The following is an 8,418-nucleotide window of genomic DNA, read 5'->3' on the forward strand; positions in this document are numbered from 1 at the left end:
TAGCCGATCATGCAGGACATCTATTCAGAAAAATGTTCCCAGACTCTGATATAGCGAAAAAATATGTCTGTGCTGGAACCAAAACTACAGCCATTGTACAAATGTTGGGTTGCAAAGATGACAAAATGATTTCAAGCATATTTACTAACAGTGTTTGCAGTTTAGCCACAGATGGATCCACAGACATGGATGACTCAAAACTATATCCAGTGGTTGTACGATATTTTGACCCTTTGCTTGGAAAAATTGTTCTCTTTTGATAATGGTGGAATGGAAAGAAGCTTCAATGGGAGAGAATATTTTCAAGCTTTTGGACCATGAACAGACAAAGAGGAAAATTTCATGGGAAAACTGTCTTAGTTTTTCTTCAGACAATGCCTCAGTTATGTCTGGTATAGGTAAAGGTGTGATGGGACACATCTCAAGACGAGAGCCTAGCAATTACTTCATGGACTGTGCCTGTCACCTCATGAATATTGCTGCCCAGAAAGCTTCCAAAGAACTGTCCTGCCCAGTTCCTGATATATTGATAGATATCTACTATTTTCTGTGCAAAATTACTAGCAGTAAACAACATTTCAAAGAGTTTCAAGGATTGTATGACAAAGAAACAAGAACAATTCAACAACTTGTTAACACAAGATAGCTATCACTTGGGGTGTGCCTCAACAGAATATTTGACATGTGGAAGCCATTGAAGAAGTATTTTCACTGTGAAAAGGAAAAACTAGATTCAAAAGGATCTAAACGTGCATCTCAGTCAGGCAGCAAGACTTTATCAGTCAGGATATCCTCTCAGTCACACAGGGACACAAGACAACAGCCTCCAAAAGCAGACAAAGAAACATTTGATATAACTCAATATATGTTTAGGTAGTCTGACCTTGTACTAAAGAAGAGACAATCAATGAAAAAAGAAAAGAAAACGAAAGCTAGCAAGGAAGTAACCAAGAGAAGTTATGTGCAGAGCAAGTTAGATAAGTTAACCGTTTTCTTGGACAACAAAATGAACTTGTTATTTTGTCTTTTTCTTCAGTCTGCAATTCCTCTATTTGAGCAAGCCAATTTGATATTGCAAAGAGAAGAACCTTGTATACACATTATGCACAGAACTCTGATTACACAAGTTAAAAATATACTTGTCAGATACATCAAGCCAGTGAAGGCAACATCACTGAACTTGACTACAACAATGAATCCTTATACAAATCTGATGAGTAGTTTCTATTGGAAATGCTGCCAAGGAATACATTGTTAAATATGAAAAGGACCTGGACCTGATCAGCTTCTACACCAGTGTCAATAAGTACTATATTGCAGCTACAAATTACATGATGAAACATTTCCCTCTAAATGATGAACTTCTGATTCACGCAGAGGTTACTGATCCAAAACTGAAAGTCAGCAAAGATTTTTCTTCTCTACACTTCTTCACAGACGGGTATCCTGTCCTTGTCAATACACATGAGCACGACACTATTGACAAGTTGGAAGGGCAATATTTGAACTATCAAATTGATACTTTCTCAGAAACTGCCCTTCAGTTGAATGTTGACTAGTTTTGGGTTTAGCTGTCTTCAGTTAAGGATGGAAATGGTAACCAGAAGTATGACATTCTGTGTAGAGTTATGCTTGGAATTCTTACAATCTTCCATTCTAATGCTGACAGTGAAAGGATATTCAGTTCAGTGACTGAAAACAAAAGCAAGTTCAGACCAAACTTGAGCACCTCAGTTTTGAGTAGTATTATAACACACCAGATGTGTATGTAGTCAAATGGACAATGTTGTTATAACTCCCAACCATCCAGGGACATTCTCATGAAAGCAAAGGCTGCAACAGCTGCAAAACTATTACAATAAGCATCATAAACATGATATAAACTAGTCCTTACACAAAGGCTTTTTCTGCTTACTGTTTGTGCATGCTCAATGTTGTTTGTTACTCTGAACTAAATAAAAGACATAATTTCAAATACACAAAAAACAGTCATAAATGAGCAATCTATAGCAGTAATATATAATAATGGTTATAATAATAATATAATAATAAACAGCTTAAAGACATTGGTCAGGCCTAGTAGCCGCAAATGATAAAGGGCTCTTTCTACAATAATTACGCTCAGTCATTTGAAATAGTTGGCATCTCTGCTGTAGTCACCTGATCTGAACTTCTGAAACCACCTTCAACATTTTCTTTCATTGAGAGACTGCACCACAAACCTTGAATGTTTCGTGTAGTTTCTGCTGCAGTGTTGCCCTTTTTAAACTCATAAAACATTATATACCTAATGTGCTACTCAGATACATCTATCTTCATGAGGGTTTATTTGATTAATGATCTGAAACAGTGGAGTTGTGTTAGTTTCTTTTATTTGTCTGAACATTTTTATACACGTCCTACTACATATTTTAGTCATTAAAGCCTTCTACTACGACAGAAATGATGATGCACTTTGTGTATTAAATTTTCGGATATTACTTATGGGATGACTTGATATTTGAGTGTGTGTGTTAATGATCATATTGTTATATATATCCAAGGGAAGCTTAACTCCCAGCTTATACCAACTTGTACAAAACTCTTCACCACCTCTTCAATGTAGTATAATTTTTGGTTATCAATACAGAAAAAGATTTTTTTTTCCAGAAAACTTAATTCCAGCAAATGTTTTGATTTGATTTTTACTGAGAGTTGAGTGGGACGTTTGAAGTAAATCTTATTTTTAGCTAATTCATAAGACAGTGTCTAATCTCTTAGAATGACTATTGTGAGAAACCCACCTTTAGGTTGACTTCCAACCCAAGATTCCCAGAATATCGCTTAATGTTATTAGGTAATAGATTTCTTTTATTTTAAAGTCACGAGAACAACAACTATTATAGTTTTTATAAAGCAGACAAGTTTCTGTTATAACCTATAAACTGTGGAAGATCTCTGCCTCTCCTGCCCCCCAGTGGCACAGCGGTATGTCTGCATATTCACCGCTAGATACCAGGTTTCGATATCCGTGGTGGGCAGAGCACAGATAGCCTATTGCATATCTTTATGCTTAACTTACAGACAAACTGTGGCTCTCCGTGTCTATTTACCGTGTTTACGTACATTGTGAAAACAGTCTAATTAGCAACTAATTAGTATAAACCTTTATATTGTTTGTTTGTTTGTTTTCAAAACACACTAAAAGTGTTATTCACTAATATTTTCATTTAACTATACGGATGATGGTTTGTTTTGTTTTTAATTTCTCTAAAAACTGCACGAGAACTCTCTGAGCTAGCCGTCCATATTTTACCAGTGTGAGGCCAGAGGGAAGGGAGCTATTCATCATTACCACAACCCCGCAAACTCTGAGACTACTATTTTACCAACGAAGAGTAGGATTGACTGTCACATTATATTGCCCTCACGGCTGAAAAGCGCGAGAATTTGAACAATTAATTAGATCACGACTCATGCTCCTTACTCATCTGCCCACGTAGATGATATTTTGATGGCACTGCTTGTTTGGCTGAGTATACAAACAAAAGTTTTCACACTATAATTTTTATTCCATATTAAGATATGTCATTATTATTTCTTAACGTGTGGGAGACAAAGCAGCCATACTTGAAAACCGTTTGTTTGTTGTTGTTTTTTCTGTTTGTCTTCTTATAACAAAGTGGGAAAAACTGATGGCTGTACATGGTAATCCTTTCATGGACTTTCATCTTATCATCAGTGAAAACAAGCAATCTTCCAAAGGATCAAGAGGACCTAAGTTTTTTTAGAAGTTTGGTGTAGCACACAAAAAAAAAGTCTGCGAAAATTATAAACTTTCAGGCACACAAGCAAAAAAATTTGTTTGCTACGAAATCTGTCGCTAAGTTTGAGATGATTAGTGTTTGCAACCAGGGTAATACAGTAGTACATTTTGTTACATCGTAGGTATCTGCAGGCATTGTTGTGCTTGTTTGAATAGGTACCTTAAAGCAATTTAAAAATATGTGACACATTTTACCACAAAATGGAGCTATGATTCACATTTGTTAGATTACATACAAAATCTTTGTCCACGAAAAACAAAAACAAACTTGACAACAAAAAATGTTTGTATTTGGCTACAATGTGTTGAAAAATGCGCAGTTGTTTTTGGTTAGCTAATTAAAATGTAAATAGGAAAGATAGGTTTGGGACACTCTGAATGTTAAATCGTTACAACTAGATTCTAATGGCCAGGTGATTAGGGCGCTCGACTCGTAATCTGAGGGTCGCGGATTCGAATCCCCGTCACACCAAACATGCTCGCCCTTTCAGCCGTGGTGACGTTATAATGTTACGATCAATCCCACTATTCGTTGGTAAAAGAGTTGGCGGTGGGTGGTGATGACTAGCTGCCTTACTAGATGACTTACTGCTAAATTATGGACGGATAGCTCTCGTGTAGCTTTGCGCGAAATTAAAAAACAATCAAACAGATTCTAACAAGTTCATACTTCGATGTTTCTAAAAAATTATCCTACTTTCATAAATGGATAATATTGCACAGAGTAGTAACTCTTTGAACATTGCTGAGAATTTCTGTATAATTAAAATCATCTATTATTACTATAAACAAATACTTGTTAAATGAGTTTTACAGTAAATACTTGGATATGATGGTTAAGTGTGTACTATAAAATAGTTTTCTATTCTTCACTAAATGTGAAGGCGTTAGGTGTGTATTGGTATTATCAGTATTGCTCATCGCGATGATATGAAACAAAATATTTATCTCGTGTAAACTTTTAAACTTTGTTTAAATGAAAAAGTTTGGAGTAGTTTACAAACTATATATACTTCCGCAAGGTTCCCGAAAGCGTTGTTTCGAGAGTACATAAAACCAAAATTTAGTGTAACGATAATTTTGTTTCTTGTTTTCGAAGTTCATATGTCATGCTCTATTGTATTATACAAAGTACATAATTCTTCTCATGATTCATGGTATGCGCACGTTTCACTGACCTTACGACAGTACAAGCTGCAACTTTAGGCGTTCCTTAAGTGACGTCATTTTAGTGTCTATTGACTGACAGACATTACCTTGCTGTACAGTGGTGCGAGTGGTTAAAACAGGTGACCCTTCCAGGCCGTCTTCGGCACGCTATGAAGAAAGTATAAAGCCGTAGTTAGAAATAAATCTCAAATTAATACGCAAATTGTCTGTGGTGAACAGAAGGCTTAGGATAATATTAACACTGTAACATAATATTGGACCTTGTGTCAATAATCTATTGGGATAGTTATAAAAATGAATATTAATTGGAAAAAAATCATGTTAGAGTTATTCGTTACGACAATCTGAAGGTAATATATTGTACCAAAGTATTTATACCTCAAAATACATTAAACAATATACCTAATAATGTAAGAATATTTTGTCGGTAGATGGCACTAGCACTGTACTGTATAATTTTTGTTTCTGTTTATTTTTAATTTTGCGCAAAGCTACTCGAGGGCTATCTGCGCTAGCCGTCCCTAATTTAGCAGTGTAAGACTAGAGGGAATGCAGCTAGTCATCACCACCCATCGCTAACTCTAGGGCTACTCTTTTACCAACGAATAGTGGGATTGACCGTAACATTATAACGCCCCCACGGCTGAAAGGGCGAGCATGTTTGGTGCGAATGGGATTGGAACTCGCGACCCACCTGGTCATGCCGGGCCCATACGTTAACAGCTGGAGTCATCACATTCTCCTGGTTCTTCGACGAGATTTGAACACTGATTCATCTGAGTTGCAGATTTTCCTACCCGGAGGTTTCGTTGAACTGTTTGCAATCCAGGATAAAATATGGCGATATTTTTGTTTTGATATGGATGACATTTGAGCAACAAGGACGATCAGAGTTGGTGATGATGCTGTCATCATTCCTGATCGATACATCACGATGACCAATTTATTGGACAAGGCAAATTTTTGTGCCACATGGGTCTCCCGTTTATCCAGGCAGATTTACTAAATAATGGTATAAATACCAGGCTACCACTTCATCTCTACCGCGCTAATCATTTGATACGAATTCTTTCAAACAGGTATGTCCAATCGTTGATTTCTTTCAAACAGGTATGTCCAATCGTTGATCGTTAACTGCAAAAAACGTTTCAAACAACCGACTTTTAGGATCACCTTTTTCAAAGCTATTTGCTAGGATTTGTGTACACACAAGTCCAGATCCCAAATCTTTCAAATATGCTGTGCAAAGAGAAGATCTACTGAGTTTAATAAAAATATTGTAACCTTTGTTTAATAATAATATGCTATTTGTTTAATGGATGTCTATTTATTTGTTGATAAACTGTGTTCTGTGTGTAGGCACGTATATGCAAGAAAAAGGAAGTTCAGGCTATTAATATTAATTTCCGCTCAGAACAAATTACCTAGTGTTATAAATTATATTTCTAAAGTCGTAACTTGTTTTTTTGCTAGATAGTCGGGGGTTTTAATGATCTAAAAATTAATTTGGCAGGTCTAGAACATCTAAGAAGTTCTAAGAGGCTTAACGCCATGTTTTCTATTAGATTAAAGGTTAGATTATAAAACGAGATAATTGTGAAGACTGAGTTTTCAAGATGTTAGGCTTATTTCTCGCCGATGAAATGAATCAGTTTGTGTTTTCTTTATTTCTTTTTTTAAGTCGTGAAGTGGTACAAGCAGGTTTATTTTTAACGTTAGTGTAGTGTAGTTTTCATAGTTTGTAAAAATGGTTGAACCTTAAATTATTTTCCACAGATAACTTAAAAGACACCATAGACGAAAGAACAACTTTACTACAATACTTCGATTTAAAACAAACACTCTGTAACGAGAATAGATGCTACACTTTTCGTAGGTATGTAACAATTACTATAATAATAATTGCAAAGATTAATCAAAAATAATGCATAAAATCACGTATAGTAAGAAGCCAAAGTAATACTGTTAACAAAAATAACATTAAAGAACGAATAAAATATACCTTACTTATATAACACACAAACACGAGTTACTTCGCTTTGCTTCTTCTTTGTGGGTATTTGGGTATGTTTAATTTTTGAATACCCAGGAGGGTCAGGTGCACAAGACCTCTTCCCCATCTCTAGTTTTCATGTCAGGTACCAGTAAGAATTTGTTGTTGTTGTAGATTTTGGGCCAGAGTATCCAACAGTACTCCAGCCCTTTTAAGGGCAATGCCCAGAGTATCCAACAGTACTCCAGCCCTTTTCAGGGCAATGTCCAGAGTATCCAACAGTACTCCGGTCCTTTTCAGAGCAATATCCAGAGTATCCAACAGTACTCCAGTCCTTTTCATGGCAATGTCCAGATTATCCAATAGTACTTTGGTCCTTTTCAGGGCAATGCCCATGTATTGTCTTGATTTGCCCTCTTTTTTTTCCTTTATCCATTTATTATTATTTTTACTTATATTTCATTTTTTGTATTTCTATTCGTTTTTTTTCTACTTATATATATATATATATATATAATAAAATAATAACATTCTTCCGATAAATATAAGGCCAGGCATAGCCAGGTGGTTAAGGCGCTCGATTCGTAGTCTGAGGGTCGTGGGTGCGAATTCCCATCACATCAAACATGCTCGCCCTGTTCAGAGCCGTGGGGACGTCATAATGGGATGGTCAATCCTACTATTTGTTGGTAAAAGAGTAGCCCAAGAGTTGGCGGTGGGTGGTGACACGAGTTACTATCTCAGCTTTAAGTATTATCTTAATTTAACCTTCGTTGAAATATGCAATATCGGTACACTAGTATATAAACAAAACTCTATACAGTCTTCTGTAAAATATCTTGTGACAATAAAACCCCATAAAAAACAAGCTTTGACAATGTAACTGAGATAAGTCGTTTCTATACAGTACGTGTTATTGTTTAGCGTAAAGAAAAATTACAGGACAGTGTCAATTGTATAGCTAAGAGTAAACGTTTATGATGGTACAAGATAACAAATACTATCCTTTGATAATGTATACTTATCACGCTACCTAGTGTATTATTGTTTTAAAGTTGTTGATTAAAAAAGTTTATAACCGCTTGAACATTGTTGATAAAAAAAAAGATTATTAGCGTTTGGATATTGTTGACAATAATTAATTTATTATTGGTTGAATATTGTTGATAAAAATTCATTACTGCTTGGATATTGTTGACAATAATTTATTATTGGTTGAATATTGTTGATAAAAATTCATTACTGCTTGGATATTGTTGACAATAATTTATTATTGGTTGAATATTGTTGATAAAAATTCATTAATGCTTGAATATTGTTGACAATAATTTATTATTGGTTGAATATTGTTGATAAAAATTCATTACTGCTTGAATATTGTTGAAAATAGTTTATTACTGCTTTATAATCTGAACGCCCGAGTCGCGCCGAACATGCTCGCCCTCCCAGC

This window comes from Tachypleus tridentatus, chromosome 10 (genome assembly GCF_004210375.1).
Source record: "Tachypleus tridentatus isolate NWPU-2018 chromosome 10, ASM421037v1, whole genome shotgun sequence".
NCBI classification, from domain to species: Eukaryota; Metazoa; Arthropoda; class Merostomata; order Xiphosura; family Limulidae; genus Tachypleus; species Tachypleus tridentatus.